At 34.8% G+C, this 17813-nt stretch overlaps 1 long non-coding RNA gene across 1 annotated transcript; it reads right to left on the reverse strand.

Annotated features, from left to right (window-relative positions):
- Window positions 1-362: 362 nt before the first annotated feature.
- LOC128219977 (uncharacterized) lies at window positions 363-1723 on the reverse strand. Its single transcript, XR_008258696.1, has 3 exons — window positions 1672-1723; window positions 675-758; window positions 363-424 (listed from the first exon to the last, which is right to left on the reverse strand). It is a non-coding gene; the product is annotated as an uncharacterized LOC128219977 (long non-coding RNA).
- Between the last annotated feature and the right edge of the window lie 16090 nt (window positions 1724-17813).

The following is a 17813-nucleotide window of genomic DNA, read 5'->3' on the forward strand; positions in this document are numbered from 1 at the left end:
TTCTAAATAAACACATGATTATATAAATTGCCTATCCTTTTTATCAATGGATAACAACACTTATTGTTACATATACACTAAATTGTCGGGGATGGGGAGCTTTCACGCCCTAAAAGTGTCAAAGTGCACCATTTTAGACTAACATCAGCCAAATTGTTCAAACTTATTATGCTTGCTGTTCGTATGGAAGGAGTGTACCCACTTCTAACGTCAAATCCTTGATCAAATTCTTATATCGGACAATAACAATACAAGATGTACCTTTCATTTTCAGAACTTTCAACAGAAGATTATTCACCTATCTATGTTACTTACACTTTAAACCTACGGAATTTAGGTAAATTTACTCAAAATTATTGTATTACCCATCTGATTTGGATTCTTGACCACGCTTAACGTCCGTTTCTTTTTCCAATGAGACATTCTGTTAATAACGAAAAGAAACAGTATAATCAGGATGTATTTAGATAGCCTTGTAAGAAATCGTACTAAGACATCTGCGTTTAAAGCTTGAATAAACTTGTTCGTTTCTGTTTAGACGTTTTTAATCAAACATATTTAGACTAGTTTGTATCATCAGTTCCAGGCTTGATTATACGTACAGTTTCAGACTTGTCAATAAATACAATTTTCAACTTGTTTATACATGCAGTTTAAGACTTGTTCATACGTACCGTTTCGGGTGTGTCTATTGTTGTCCCTGTCTTGACATCCCGTAAGGCAGCAGAATCAACTGGGGCGTTGTTTTCAGCCATGCTCTGTTTTAAAATAATAGTTCTACTTTTGCATTTAAATGTATTGATTCTAATTTATCAATTGATATTTTGATGCTTGTGTTTTGCTTAGGTCTTTCACACTGTTTTCCCGTAGAGTTGGTATCTTTCTTAATTTATGTCACAAATAAATAATGCCATTCAATATATATATCTAATAAGCGATAAACATCGCTGTAAAAGGAAAATTTTCAATTCAAAACTTTCAATAAATATTTTAAGATGTTACACTTTTTAAAATGCCTTTAACGTTTTTGCCGAAAACCATTTTCATAGTATTTTAGCTAAACACATTTTGAAAGTTCCTGCACAAAGCGGAATTTTAGAAACAGCTATCAGAAATAGCGCATGTTTATAAACAACTATCAGAAATAGTGTACACTTTTAGAAACAGGTACCATAAATGGTGCATGATTATGAACAACTTTCAGAAATAACGCACACTTTAAGAAAAAATATCAGAAATAGCGCACTTTTAGAAACAACTATTAGAAATAGCACACGTTTAGAATCAACTATTAAACAAAGCGCGCACTTTAAGAATCAACTATCAGAAATAGCAAGCACTTTTAAAAACAAATATCAGACATAGCGCACACTTTTAGGAACAACTATCAGAAATGGCGCACACTTAAAGAAATAACTATCAAGAATGGCACCCACTCGTAGAAACAACTATCCGAAATAGCATGCATTTTTAGAATCTACTATCAGAAATAGCATGCACTTTTAAGAACAATTTTAAGAATAATAGAAAACGAAAAGCAAAATAATATTGCTTATTTTTATATATATATATATATATATATATATATATATATATATATATCATATTTACAGACAGTTTACAACTCTGAATTAGCACATATAATGAAATAAATGAAGTTTGTATACATACCATTTATGTCCTCCTTTTTTGAATCTTGTCTAAACCATCGTTTTAGCAAACTGATCGAGTGCATCCAATACGATAAAATATGACTTAATCGCAAGCCATGTGTCGTAATCTCGCATTCGTATGCTCATATGATGTACAAACAGTGTGTTACGTGATTTGGACTTGTTATTGTGACTTTTCAACTATCCCTTGAGCCTGCTACTCATATGCATACCAACTTTAAATAATATATAATAAATGTATCAAGTATGGGCCTTTACACCAATAAACCTGACACTTGAAACTTTCTGCTCATTTCTGATCAAATGTAATATTAAAAACGGTCTTAAAACAGTAACTAACAATTATACAACATTCATGTATGTGTGTTTAAAATAAGGACTACTTTCTTTGACTAGTGACCCTGCCATTTGCCTGGAAAAGACGAGTTTGTGATTGGACAACTAGTTTTTGATTAACATGTCAAATTTCACCAGAACGTGACCAAACGGTGTTCGCTAGTCTTTTTTATACCCAAATTGGACGTTTCCATAAAAAACATAGATAAAAATATAAACTACGAGATGCTCAATACTGTCTTAGTAGTCATTTAACTATTTCAAAGAATAAACATTTTACGTATTCTATGGTTTATTCTGTATTCATTGTTTTCTCCTTATCCGACGATGGACTTATAATAACCCCTTCTATCTTTTTAAGTGATCAAACTTCTGATTATTTTATGTGTAAGATCACAAGACATAGATTTATTGTTGATTAAACAAAGTTCACCATAAGCCAGCCATCGCCTGATCAGAAGTGAATTCATGGTATTTTAAGACCAAAGCCTGACCGTTTAGTGTAAACTCAAACCATATAAGCTTCCCTAAATGGTAGATATTATCCTTCAACATAGTTATAAGTCGTTAAATGATGTGTTGAAAGTCCAAGAAACGAGAGTGTTGTTATCGTTGTCATACATATATTTGATTATACAAGATAACTAATGTTAATACATTGTGGTGAGCTATCACAATAGGTCACTAATTAAACCGTTATGAAATACCAACGTCCGTCTCATTTCACTCAGTGTTATCCTTATGATCACCTTCTTGTAATCATCACCTTGAAAGAAGTAATCTGAAACACTTATTTATCTCATAACTAAATAAAAAAATAAACCGCCTTTTTGAAGATATAACAGTCTTGTTACACAAGTTGAAGCTGTGCGTCAAGTAGATCCCTGTCTCAATGATATTTTGTCCTGGATGCACCACAATATGCTAAAATTGAATGCAAACAAAACAGAACGAACTTACACTGTTTAGCTCAAAGCGCAGTGCAGATTGTATCCTGGACCTGACTAAAAAGATTCCGAGATAAATCCAACATCTTGCGTAAAAAACTAGGTTTTTTCTGGATTCCAAAATTGACATGAAACAACACGTGAATGCTATTTTTTAGATCGATCTTGCTATGTTCAATTACGACAAGTAGACCACATAAGACAATATCTAACCAGTAATGCAACGAAAACCTACAGCTCGTATCAATATCGTGACTCTTCGATACAACCACATCACATCAGTGTTAAAGGAACTTCACTGGCTTCCTGTGCATAACCGGATTGAATTTAAAATATTGACACTTACCTATTTAGCCCTTAATGATCAATCGACTTGATACATCAAATATATGTTAAAGATACAAAGACCACAGCGTGTTTTTAGATCCCAAAGTGTCACTTTAACTCTTTTGATACCAAGATCCCGTACTTTTACAAATGTTGATCGTTGCTATGCAAATGCTACTCCAAAGGTGTGGAATGCGCTTCCACTGGGAATACGGAACTCAAACACGTTCGACTCTTTTAAAACATCTCTGAAAACTCATTTCTTTTTGAAAATATAAGGTAACTGATGATTTCGTTTATCTGACATATCCAAGCTCAAGATTGCCCTTGTTTCTTATGGAGATTTTACTTGTTTTGTGATTTTTTCAAAAACATGTTGGATCTTATGTGTAATATGAATAAAAATTTTTTATGATAGTTTTATGTTTAACGTATGTATTACACTTGATGCTGTGTTTAAGCTATATGCCTGTATGTTTAAAAATGTATAGACGTTTTACTTGTTAAGCACTTTTGAACGCATGTGCCATATGAAAAGAGTGCTATTTGAATGTGGAATAATAATAATAATTATAATAATAATAATATTAGTAGTTTTATTTGTAATAGTAATAATAATTGTTATTCAATATTTCTATGAGTTTTACTATTTTAATGAAATCAACAAAGGGTTCAAACAAATTTTCATCAGCTAACCCTATACCTTTAAGGTGACGATGTTATTGCCAGAATAAACATTTATTCCGAGGACATTTCCGTTGTCGAAAACGAGAACTATTGGCAGGAAGTAGTAGTCTTTCGCAAATGAATCGGCAAGGCAGAGTTTGAGCAGGAGCGGATGTGGGTGCGACGCAAGAGGGACGTCCGGCACTATGGTAACACCAGGGATGACGACGATTGTCAACGTCACCATGGCAACAACCATGATCAGTCTCAAGGAGGCTCCTTCAACGACGATTGATACGACCGTGGTTACAACCGGGACGAAAAGGACGAATGGGACTCAGCCAGGGACGAGTATTAGTTCGATAGTGTTCATTAACTGACCGCATCTAGTTCTTATATTAACTTACAATTACCATGGTCAGTGTAAACACAATACTAGTAACAATTATGATTTTAAACATTGCATGTTGGAACTGTAGAGGCATTATGTCATCTGCTTACACGTTAAACACTATTTTATATACGTATAAGGTGGACATAGCACTTATTAGCGAACACAAATTGCTTCACAGATCTCTAAACTTCTTTGATTCTATTACAACTAATAATATTTCATACGTGAATATGGACGATTCACTAGATCCCTTAAGTATGTCACCTTGCGGAAAAGCTGGTAACGCGATTATAAGCACATATGCAAGTATGTAACAAAACTAGATAATATTAGCAGCAGCCGAATTCTCGGAATTGAACTTAAGATTAGTATTCACCTGCCTTTATGTGTAATTTGTAATTATATGCCTGTTTGTAACGATATTGATCGTACAAAGAAACTTCAAACATTGTAAACGCCCTGTATGCATTATATTCTAAAATAGGCACCGTTATTCTAGCAGGTGAACTGGCAAATAGGTGTCATGTCACCTAAATCTGTACTGCTAAAACGATTTGTGCATCACAATAATCTGAAATCTGCTCAGTGTTTGAATGAATCAAACGCTGACTTTACATTTATTCCTAATCGTACTCGACCATGTATTTATTGAGAAGTCAACGATCAACGACGTGTGCTTATACAAAACTTATCGCATACAGTAAAACTGCGGTTTTTCGAACAGGCGGTTGTTCGAGATCCGGCAGTCCCTCGAGGTCGGAGCTTGGTCCCAAACATTTTCCTTCTAATTTCATTTAGAATATACTGACGCTGCAGTCGAAACCTTAATAAGTCGAGGAGTCGAGCTCTATAACCGGTCCCAAATTCACAAATCATGCACAAAAACTTATTGATCCCTCGAGTTCATAATTTCACACTTTATCTCGAACGCGTGTTCCAAAATAAATAAAAACAATTGCTAGGTGTTTTTGCAAGTTGTAAAAATTGCAATGACAGTTAAAAGGAAATTTTATAAGGTGTGAACAACCGTTTATAACTGTTTACGCATGACCGATGATAGTTGATCAGGGCATTTGAGAAGATACTTATGAGTTTAAACAGTTCGCGAGACAGACAAGATGCGCCAATCATCAACCTTGATTTTGCGAAACATAAATCTGATTAATGCCATAACATGCACTGTCATATCTCAATTTTGCTTGTTTAGAAGAAGTGCTTTTTGTAAAAATAAACATAACTTTTTATTCATTCATAATTGTTTTTTTCTTTATAATTTTGTATACGACAGCCTTTGAACATATAAGCGATTTCCACAACGCAACACATTTCGTAATAAATATTTTTTATATCACATATGTGTACAGCAAGTAAACAGTCGATTTAATTTAAAAAAAACACTGAAAGATATTTCATAACAGACTGGAAAATTGAATCATCGGTTCCATGAAGGTTTCAGTCCGGACCCCGGCGTCCTCGAGCGATCGCAGTGTTACTGTAATCAAATCTTAACGTCAGACCATCTGGTTATATGAATTTCTTTTAAAATGCAAGCGTCAATAAATAAATCAGATAAGATCAGTAAAAGACAGTGTTTATCATGAGCGAAGAGCACAGACGCTCATTTGGTAAATTACAAATAATTTATAGCCCATACCCTTATTGACATACTCTGTAACAGTACAGTAACGTGGAATCCGGGCGAGTTAAACGAGAGACTCGTCAGTGCGCCACATTCAGCCTCGGCACACCTTCCCGTAGATACCTTTAACGAGCACGTGAAACCATACTCGTCTGCGGAGTTAAAGCATTTCTATGCGCATGCCCGGTGTGCAAAGAATGAATGGTATGATCAAACTGAACCCCGCGACATCAATTTGCAGAATTCCGGCGCACACAGCTACAACATCGTGATATGTACGATAGGAAAGTGTTTGATGACCTTAATAAAGCTGCTGAATTGGATCATAGAACATTTGGGAATTATTGCGAGCAAGAAGTGGCAAAAACTTCGAAAAGGGTAATTGTATTTCCGTTGTAAACCTATCTTACAAACACGAAGAGGTCGTCGAGGGATTCAATCACCATTTCTCGAAAGTATTTCGTACGATAACATCGGCTAATAAACTAGATACAAGGCAACATTACGAATTAAATCACTATTTGCAAGAAGATAAGTATGCCACGAACATTATTACTAAAATAATTACATTCACAGAGATGAATAATGTCATAAAAGGCCTTGCATGAAGATTTTAGATCCAGGTTTAGTCAACGTATTAAATGAACACGTAATTAACGCTGGCGCTGAGTTCACTTCGGGATTGACCGTAATCTTCAATAGCATTATCGCGAAAGAGCGCGTCCCGTTATCGTGGCAAACGAGTGTTGTCATTTCCGTCTACAAGGGAAAGGGTAAGGATAAATCAGATTCCGCTAGTTATCGGCCAATTTCTTTGAAACCCTGTTTCTGTAAAATATTTGAAAATGATATCCTCAATTGGCTAAACACATTCACAAAACTAATAAACATTTACTTCCCTTGCCAACTACAACACGGATTCCAGAAAAACTTAAGATGCATAACAACGTCCTTTAACTTTCAAGAGAAGGTTCTGTACAATATCAAACTTTCGGTACCTAACAATCTTTGATAAACATACAAAGGTTTTTATATATAGTGCTGTTTGAGGAGTTTTGTGCTGTTCTTCCATGTTACTTGTTTTTGATTTTATGTTCTATGTCTTTGGCGTTTACCCAGTGCCATTAAACCGGGTTTATGTTTAAACTTTTTGCTTCTGAGCTTGTTTCTGTAGCTTTTCGCATAAATATTGGCAGCAACGTCTACGTGGCGTGTCTGGACCAGCGCGCCGCCTTTGATACCGTGCGGCAGGGGTAAGCCCCTTCGCCTGCTTCAATCGTCAAATAACAACCTGCGTTGCGTCCTCAGATATAGCGGCAAGAAATCTAACGCTTTCGAAATCGTGCGCGGAGTCCGTCAGGGTGGGGTCATGTCAACGTTTTTGTTTCTTGTCTACGTCGACGAGCTACTCTATACTCTAGAAAAAAGCAAATATGGTGCAAATGTGATGTCTTTTAAATGTAACAACCCTACATTCGCAGAAGACATTTCCTTACTATCGACTTCCCCCAAGCAGTCTGCAGAGTTAAGGTGACGTCTTTTATAGATACTGTCGTCGATAGAATATTGAAGTTAACGTAACAAAATCGTCAACCATAACATTTTCCAAACCCTCCAGATAAGAGTCGTCTATGGCGACGCTCTTATTTCAAATGCACCTTCTGTAAATCATCTCGGAATACTTTAACAGTCGAATTTAAAAATAGGCGAACGAAAAAGCGGTCAAATTCACAATAATCAATGTGAAAATCGATGTGTATGTCAAAATTGTCAATAAAGACGTTATATTATACCAACTATAGCATTGTGTCAAATGCCTGTCGAAATTGAAACAAAACAAAAAACATCGTCTTTAAAATTGCAAATCATTAAGCGTCGTTAATGTAAAGGATAACATTGCTGAAAGAAGCAATGCAGCCGAATTAAAGATGCGCTCATACTCCAAAAAAGCGTATATCACAATAAGTACAGTTGTTTTAATCTACCGAAAAATATGAGTAAATATAGAAAAGCAATGGTTCTGGTAAATCCCCATGATCGGGTGATTCCCGGAGCAATGATTGCCAAACGACTACCCATTAGTGGGTCAGTACTCAGATATCTCAGCGCCTAGTCCATTCCTTCAACACATTAGCGTTATAACTTCATTGGAATCCCTTGATTAAATGTGTTCCGTATATTTGGCAGACATTTTTAATTACATCCCATATAATCATATATTTTAGCACCGTATTTACGCTTATAACAGAGAATTTCAAAACACGATGTCAAGTGTGTTAGTTTCATCTTTTGATTGGAATTCAAGTTTTTATGCCGAGATCAATATTTATGCGAACAACTTAATTGATCAACTTATGGCATTCAGTTAAATATGAATACCTTAAAAAATTGTAAGGATGAATACAAAAAACCATCAGTGGTTTCGTAATGAATAAGCAAATCACTACGTCAGAGAAAAAGTGTATACAGAAGATAAACAATGACCACCAGTGGCTAAATACAATCAGATTCTCATTGATGTCACTCTTGGCATCAACACTTTTGGAAAGTACTCTCTCTTCATCACACATTTGGAAAACTGTGAGGAATAGTGCTAGTAATACGACAACATCTAAAGACCTCCCACCTCCCATCCCTTATGTCACTTTTATGTATGAAATACTGATAAGTCAAACATTTTAAATAACTTATTCCAATCTCAGACAATCACGACAGTACCGAATAGACATCTACGAATTCTAGTGGTTCGACTTCTTAAACATCATTAAAAACCGGTAAAGCAGCCGGGCTCGATTGTGTGAATGGCTATTGGTTATGAGAAATGGCACCGACAATATTAAAGCCTCTTTAAGACTTCTTTAATTACTCATTGTTTTCGATCACGATTAAAAGTTACTCATGTCTGTGCAATTAATAAGAAGTCAGATGCCTAAAATGTCGGTAATTATTGTCCAATATCCTTATTGAATGTTCTAAGTAAGGTTTGAGAATGAATTTTGTATAAATATATTTTTCAACATGTTCAATCAGCTTGTATCAATCTATTACTCGATCTGTCTTGTTTTTGATGATGGGGGATTGTTTCTGTGGTTCACTGCTCTCCTCTGCGGAATACATATACAAGACGATTATGACTTAGTGTAGCTTGCATCTCCAATAATTTTAAATCGGGGGCCTGACCGCGTTCGGGTCTTTTGGACAGGTTTGAGAATTTGAGTACCAGCTTCAGTTTCTTTTGGCTCCGGCACGGAGATAAAAAGGTGCAGAAAACGTCAATGGTTTTTTATAATACATTTTTTTTGTTTAAACAGTTTACATGTGTGTGCATATAGTGCTGTTTGAGGAGTTTTGTGCTGTTCTTCCATGTTACTTGTTTTTGATTTTATGTTCTATGTCTTTGGCGATTACCCAGTGCCATTAAACCGGGTTTATGTTTAAACTTTTTGCTTCTGAGCTTGTTTCTGTAGCTTTTCGCATAAATATTGGCAGCAACGTCTACGTGGCGTGTCTGGACCAGCGCGCCGCCTTTGATACCGTGCGACAGGGGTAAGCCCCTTCACCTGCTTCAATCGTCAAATAACAACCTGCGTTGCGTCCTCAGATATAGCGGCAAGAAATCTAACGCTTTCGAAATCGTGCGCGGAGTCCGTCAGGGTGGGGTCATGTCAACGTTTTTGTTTCTTGTCTACGTCGACGAGCTACTCTATACTCTAGAAAAAAGCAAATATGGTGCAAATGTGATGTCTTTTAAATGTAACAACCCTACATTCGCAGAAGACATTTCCTTACTATCGACTTCCCCCAAGCAGTCTGCAGAGTTAAGGTGACGTCTTTTATAGATACTGTCGTCGATAGAATATTGAAGTTAACGTAACAAAATCGTCAACCATAACATTTTCCAAACCCTCCAGATAAGAGTCGTCTATGGCGACGCTCTTATTTCAAATGCACCTTCTGTAAATCATCTCGGAATACTTTAACAGTCGAATTTAAAAATAGGCGAACGAAAAAGCGGTCAAATTCACAATAATCAATGTGAAAATCGATGTGTATGTCAAAATTGTCAATAAAGACGTTATATTATACCAACTATAGCATTGTGTCAAATGCCTGTCGAAATTGAAACAAAACAAAAAACATCGTCTTTAAAATTGCAAATCATTAAGCGTCGTTAATGTAAAGGATAACATTGCTGAAAGAAGCAATGCAGCCGAATTAAAGATGCGCTCATACTCCAAAAAAGCGTATATCACAACAAGTACAGTTGTTTTAATCTACCGAAAAATATGAGTAAATATAGAAAAGCAATGGTTCTGGTAAATCCCCATGATCGGGTGATTCCCGGAGCAATGATTGCCAAACGACTACCCATTAGTGGGTCAGTACTCAGATATCTCAGCGCCTAGTCCATTCCTTCAACACATTAGCGTTATAACTTCATTGGAATCCCTTGATTAAATGTGTTCCGTATATTTGGCAGACATTTTTAATTACATCCCATATAATCATATATTTTAGCACCGTATTTACGCTTATAACAGAGAATTTCAAAACACGATGTCAAGTGTGTTAGTTTCATCTTTTGATTGGAATTCAAGTTTTTATGCCGAGATCAATATTTATGCGAACAACTTAATTGATCAACTTATGGCATTCAGTTAAATATGAATACCTTAAAAATTGTAAGGATGAATACAAAAAACCATCAGTGGTTTCGTAATGAATAAGCAAATCACTACGTCAGAGAAAAAGTATATACAGAAGATAAACAATGACCACCAGTGGCTAAATACAATCAGATTCTCATTGATGTCACTCTTGGCATCAACACTTTTGGAAAGTACTCTCTCTTCATCACACATTTGGAAAACTGTGAGGAATAGTGCTAGTAATACGACAACATCTAAAGACCTCCCACCTCCCATCCCTTATGTCACTTTTATGTATGAAATACTGATAAGTCAAACATTTTAAATAACTTATTCCAATCTCAGACAATCACGACAGTACCGAATAGACATCTACGAATTCTAGTGGTTCGACTTCTTAAACATCATTAAAAACCGGTAAAGCAGCCGGGCTCGATTGTGTGAATGGCTATTGGTTATGAGAAATGGCACCGACAATATTCAAGCCTCTTTGAGACTTCTTTAATTACTCATTGTTTTCGATCACGATTAAAAGTTACTCATGTCTGTGCAATTAATAAGAAGTCAGATGCCTAAAATGTCGGTAATTATTGTCCAATATCCTTATTGAATGTTCTAAGTAAGGTTTGAGAATGAATTTTGTATAAATATATTTTTCAACATGTTCAATCAGCTTGTATCAATCTATTACTCGATCTGTCTTGTTTTTGATGATGGGGGATTGTTTCTGTGGTTCACTGCTCTCCTCTGCGGAATACATATACAAGACGATTATGACTTAGTGTAGCTTGCATCTCCAATAATTTGAAATCGGGGGCCTGACCGCGTTCGGGTCTTTTGGACAGGTTTGGGAATTTGAGTACCAGCTTCAGTTTCTTTTGGCTCCGGCACGGAGATAAAAAGGTGCAGAAAACGTCAATGGTTTTTTATAATACATTTTTTTTGTTTAAACAGTTTACATGTGTGTGCATATTAAAAAAATAACAATCGATCCATATTGCAACCAAAATTAACTTTTTTGGAGTAATATAAAATCGCCTTATTTACTCTTTAATATTACAACTTTCGTTATAAATTCGTTTGTGAAGTATTAAAAATCGCTTGATTCGGAAGCCGACGGAAACGAGGCTCAGGTGTTATGGCCGCTCAAAATTTGGCTTGTAAAAAATCATTTTATTTGTAAAATATGGACACTTAAAAGAAACTTAAAACTTTTAAAAACGATACAAGTGACTACCTAATCACTATTGAAAAACTCTGCACTGCTAAAATGTCGGAACAGACTAAACAGAGCAAGAACACGAGTAAACAAGGAGCAGTAAAATGGCGGGTTCACAGATCAAAGAGGGTTGGGAAAATAAAATCAACAGAGATCAACTAGCAGCTCCTGCAGCAGCCATTACAAAGTCAAAGTCAAATGTTCAACAGGGTACGGACGATCACAACAATATATTTGACCAAAATGCTGATTATCATCCCTATGGCTTCAACTTCCCCTGGTACCCTGCCCCTACAACACCGCCACCGGGTCTCCTCTTGATGATGCCATACAGTATGCCATCAGCAGCAGACCATAAACCCAAATGCTTATTGATCTTGTCAGCAAAATGAACGATAGACTCTCAGTGATTGAAAACAGCTGTTCTAAACTGTCAAACATGGAAACAAATGTATTAAAAATGATCAAAAACCTGAAATTGAAACAAATGCAACACGAAAATCAAAATCTGTCGACAAAGATGAATGACAGCAGGAACTATGCAAAACCATTTAACTGACCCTCGGTGTAAATCCCTCCAAAACAACCTTGTATTCACAGGCATTGCAGAAGATCCCGATAATAATCCAGATGGAACTCCAGGCAAGCAAAACTGTGAAACTACACTAAGAAATTTTATCACAAACAAACTACAAAATAAGACAGAGGTAAATGTAAACAAGTTAGATTTATCAAACATAACTATAGAAAAGGTACATCGAATTGGAGGCCCGAAATATCCTAAACGCCCGATACTGACAACTTTTCAAAGTTCCAACGATAGTGATCTCATTCGAGAAGCAGGTGTCAAATTTAATATGAAAAGAATGCAATCAGTATGTGAATAAACATTTTCCATATGATGTCGATCAGAAGAGGAGGAAACTCTTTCCCGTGATGCGAATACTTAAACGAAAAGGTGACAAAAATGATATTGTAGCAGACCGCCTCTATGTTGATGACCAATTGTATGATGTTAATAAAAACAATTTGCATCTGTACGAGGATCCCCCACAACAAAGCGACGTTTTTGCCAGACCTGCCGCACAATATGACCGCGGGCGATCTCGACAAAAAACCTCGAACTTTGAAATTCCGAACAGATAAGGACCTCTTCGTGAACGTAGTCATAGCCAGCAAAACAAACATAAAACATCTTCCCTTGAGGAGACAGGAGTTAAACGCGTCTGTGACAATTCGAACGATGTAACGACCGTGACCTCGCCTGAACCTCAAACGAGAAGTGTGAATATCAGCGAAACGCACGAGGAGATTAACAGTAACATTCATTAGGACAGGCCGGGAGAATATCCCGTTAGTGATCAAGGTCAAATCAATGATACTAAAACATGTTTTCATAAGCTTAGATTTTTTTCTTTGAATGTATGCGGACTAAAATCTAAACTTATAAACCCAGAATTTAAAGAATATATAAGTGATTTTGATATAATTGGTTTACAGGAAACTAAAACTGATTCTTTAGATACTGTTGATATAAATGGTTTTCGATTTTGTTTAAACATAGAAAAGAGTTTATGAAAAGAAAGTTTGGGGGTTTAGCATTATTAGTTAAAAATAATATCTCGAAATATGTTAATCTAGTTGAAACGGATTCTAATTAAACGCTTTGGTTTTCATTTTCAAACTTGATTCCCCAAACAAAAGATACTGTTTTTGGCGTTGTGTACATACCACCTAAAATTTAACTTTTGCATCAGATGATCCTTTTTTGGAAATCAATAACGACATAAAACTGTTATCGACAAAGTTTAATAACGTATGTATGTTTGGAGATTATAACTACAGGGTTAGAAACTGTAAAGATTTTATAGAAGTTGACTATGACATAATTAATGAACTTGACCTGTTGGATATCTACGGTGATTATATGTCTGGAATGAAAATGTTTGAAAATACAAATTTTAGTATAGAAAGAATTAGCTGTGATCAAACATTGAACAATTATGGAAGTAAATTTTTAGATTTTTTATTGAAAAATAATCTGTTTATATTGAATGGTAGGACTAATGGTGATAAAATCGGTAAATGCACATTTAAAGAAACAAGCGTTATTGTATCACTTCAACTGCCATGTTTAAATTTATTGACCGGTTTGATGTATTTGATTTCTGTCCAATGATGTCAGACGGCCACTGTCCGATATCTTTCACAATTCATATAAGCTAAAAACAAATTAAAAATACAACCAATCAGGCTTTGACCCCTGGAATGTGGGTAAAACCAAATCAGAGCTATTCATCGAAAATGTTGATGAAAACAAAATGTGTTCAATTAATGCAGAATTAAAAGATATCATAAATAGTAACGATGTATCACTAGAAGATATTGATTATATCACAAATGAATTATCAAATATTTTTGAAGACAGTGCAAAATTGTCTTTTAAAACAAAAGACAAAAATTCAAATTAAAAAAACAGAGCAAACAACACAACGCACAATTGGTACAATAAAAACTGTAAAAAAGCCAGACAGAAATTCCATCGAGCACAATATGATTACAAATTGAATAAGAATTATGCAAACTTACACTCAAAGAGAAAGTGAGGAGTTTAAAAAAAACTCTCAATTCAACATTTAAAAATTATAAAATTGTTACAATGTTTCAAAACTTAAGTTATCTAAACAAGAAGATCCAAAGCAATTCTGGAAATTATATTGAATGGCAAAAGCAAACCTAATGTTGAAGAATCATTAAAAGACCTATATAATCATTTCGAAAATGTTAATGCAACTATTGTTAACGATGAAACAAATGCAAATAATAACCCACCTTTTGAGACACCGGATCATATTAATAGTATTAACGTCCCAATAACTAAGGAAGAAATACAATAAGTGGTTAAAGAATTGAAAAATGGCAAGGCTGGTGGCAAATATTTAATTTTAAACGAACACATTCAATCTATTTTAAATTTATTTGAATATATATATATGCAAAACTATTCAACAGTTTTAGGTACTGGTTATGTCCCTGAATCGTGGACACAGGGAATTATTCAACCAATATTTAAAAACATAGGAAGCCCGCTAGGCACAGAAAATTATAGGCCGATCACACTTTTAAGTTGTTTAGGTAACTTATTCTCCGGTGTTTTAAATAAACCTCTGCAAACATTTGCTGAAATAAAGACCATATAATTGATCTTCAAGAGGGATTTCGCTTAAACTACTCAACAATTGATATAATGTTTGTGCTGCACTGTTAAATACAATTATTAAGAGCTAAAAGGAAATTATTATGTACGTTTATTGACCTCAAAGCTGCATTCGACTCTGTCTGGCGTTCAGATCCTTGTTCGAAACGTATTTCATATAACATTGGTGGTAAATTTCTAAAGGTCATTAAAAATATGTACAATTCTATTAAATTGTGTGTTAGGGTTAATGGTGAGTCGTCTAACTATTTGGCAAGTAATATAGGGGTCAGACAAGGGGAAAATCTTTTCCAATGTTATTTTCCCTGTTCCTTAACGACCTGCACGAATTCTTTAACACTAAAGAGCTTAATGGCATCGAAATCGGTGAAAATCAATTATTGTCATATATGAAAATATCTATATTTATGAATGCTGATGACACAGCAATTGTCTGTGAAACCGAAAATGATTTACAAGATTGTTTAAATGCATATCATGACTACTTTCTTACATGGCATTTAAAAGAAAATTTTGATAAAACAAAGATTGTTATATTCTCATCTGGTAGAATGACAAATCACACTTTCAAATTTGATAATATGGACATAGAAACTGTGAAAGGTTACACAAATCTAGGAATATATTTTAGTTGTTCTGGATAATTTCTTTCTGACAAAAACATATTGCAAACCAAGATACAAAAGCAATGTTTTGTATGATAAAAAAAGCTAAATCATTATACCTCCCAAAAAATATGCAAATTGATTTGTTTGAAGCGCATTTTATGCATTGGATCCTCAACCCCAAACGCAATGGTGTATGGTGAGACTGGTGTATTTTCTGTACGAATTGACAAAGAAACACGGATGGTTAAATTTTGGGCACACCTAGTACTACCTTCGAAAATAAAATTGTCGACAAAACTTTCCTATGCGATGTTTTGTCTTTATGATGATCTTCAAAATACCGGGAGTCAAAATAAATTAATCTGGATAAATAAAATTAAAACTGTTAAATGTTAATAAAACAGGAATGTATAGAATTTGGTTATCACATACATTTACTAACTGTAGATGGCTAACACTCTCAGTATCACAGAAATTAAAAGATGTGTTTGTTACTGACTGGTACAATATATTAAACACATCCACAAGCTTCCGATTTTATAAAACAATTAAAAGAAAGTTTGAAATAGAAAAATATCTGTATAACACCTATGCCATATATACAAAAAGTAATGCACAACGAATGAGAAATCACAAATTACCATGTGAAACTGGTCGATGTAGTAATATCCCATACGAGAATAGAAAATGCATGCGTTGCAACAGAACAATAGGTGACGAATACCACTATGTAATAGAATGTCCTGATTTTTTTAAATCTAAGAAAAACGTTTATAAAACCTGCATTTTATGTAACACCAAGTTTAGTTCAATTCATGAACCTCTTTACAAGTACGAATGAAAATGGTTTAAGGAAATTATCAATATTTGTGAAACACATATTAAAATCGTTTACCACTTAATGTTAAAAACTGTTCATTTTGTAAACATATATCATTCGTTTATTTGGCGCTTTAAATTGGAGAATTCTCCCATGCAATATACCTTAAAAGTCTTTATTCTTCCGGAGAATTTTGTTAATTGGCATAATGTGTTTTTTTACTGTTTTAAAATGATTAAACTTGACATAATTTTTATTCTGATTATTGAACATTGTAATTCGTTTTGTAATTTGAATGTATCATACCTTTCAGTCAACTGTAACCTCAGTGTACACTTTGTGTTCATATATGTATTTACTATGTGCCTGCATAAAGCCTGATCTTTAGCACTTATAATATCCTCATGTTCTAAAACTCTGATAGTATTGAGTGTATGAATAAATTTCAAACTTTGGAAACAGGCCAATATTATTGTAATCTCTTGAATATGTTATTCTATTTATGATAGATAGATGCATCCATAAGATAAGACTTTCTCGTATTGATTTATTTGAAAATCATAACAATGATGGAATTATATAGAGACTTGATAAACGTAACGGAATATGGCGTGCAGGTTTTTTGTAGGATAAAGTATTACACATTATACTACTCTTATAAATATACATAGTAATTATTTTTGGTTCTACTTCAACTATTTAGCATGTTTATTTCCGTCTCCTTGGCCTAATGGTTAAGGCGTCCGCCTACGAAGCGAGAGGTCGTGGGTTCGATCCCTGGCCGCATCATACCGGAAGACGTTAAAAGTTGGTACAAGTAGCTGCATTGCCTGGTGCTCGGCATTTAATGGGTAGTGTTTGTAAAATAGGTGTACTCAGTACTGGTTTAACCCAGGAAAGTTGTACCCCGTGTATAGGTGCTTTACACCGAGCATGTAATAGATCCAAGGGTTCTCTTCGAAAAAGAACTAGGGTATCGCACCCGGACTTCCATCCCACAACTGCCTCTTCCGCCCGCTATCTCTTCAGCAAAAACAAAGGACCCCGTTGAAAAATAAGTGCTTGTACTATCACGGGTTATCCTTGACCGCAAGGTTTAAAGAATTTCATACATAGCTAGATGATGTTGATGATCAAAGTCGAAATCAATACATATCGCCGATTTAGAACAAAACAACGTTAGAATGTAACGTTTACAGCTAGGGTATCCGAGGTTTCGTCAATGTATTACACGTCCTAGATTACATTTGATATTGCTATGTATGAATCAAATTAAATGAGTTATACATAAATCAACCACGACATCGCTACAATGCAT

The sequence above is a fragment of the Mya arenaria genome, chromosome 15 (genome assembly GCF_026914265.1).
Source record: "Mya arenaria isolate MELC-2E11 chromosome 15, ASM2691426v1".
In the NCBI taxonomy this organism is placed as follows: domain Eukaryota; kingdom Metazoa; phylum Mollusca; class Bivalvia; order Myida; family Myidae; genus Mya; species Mya arenaria.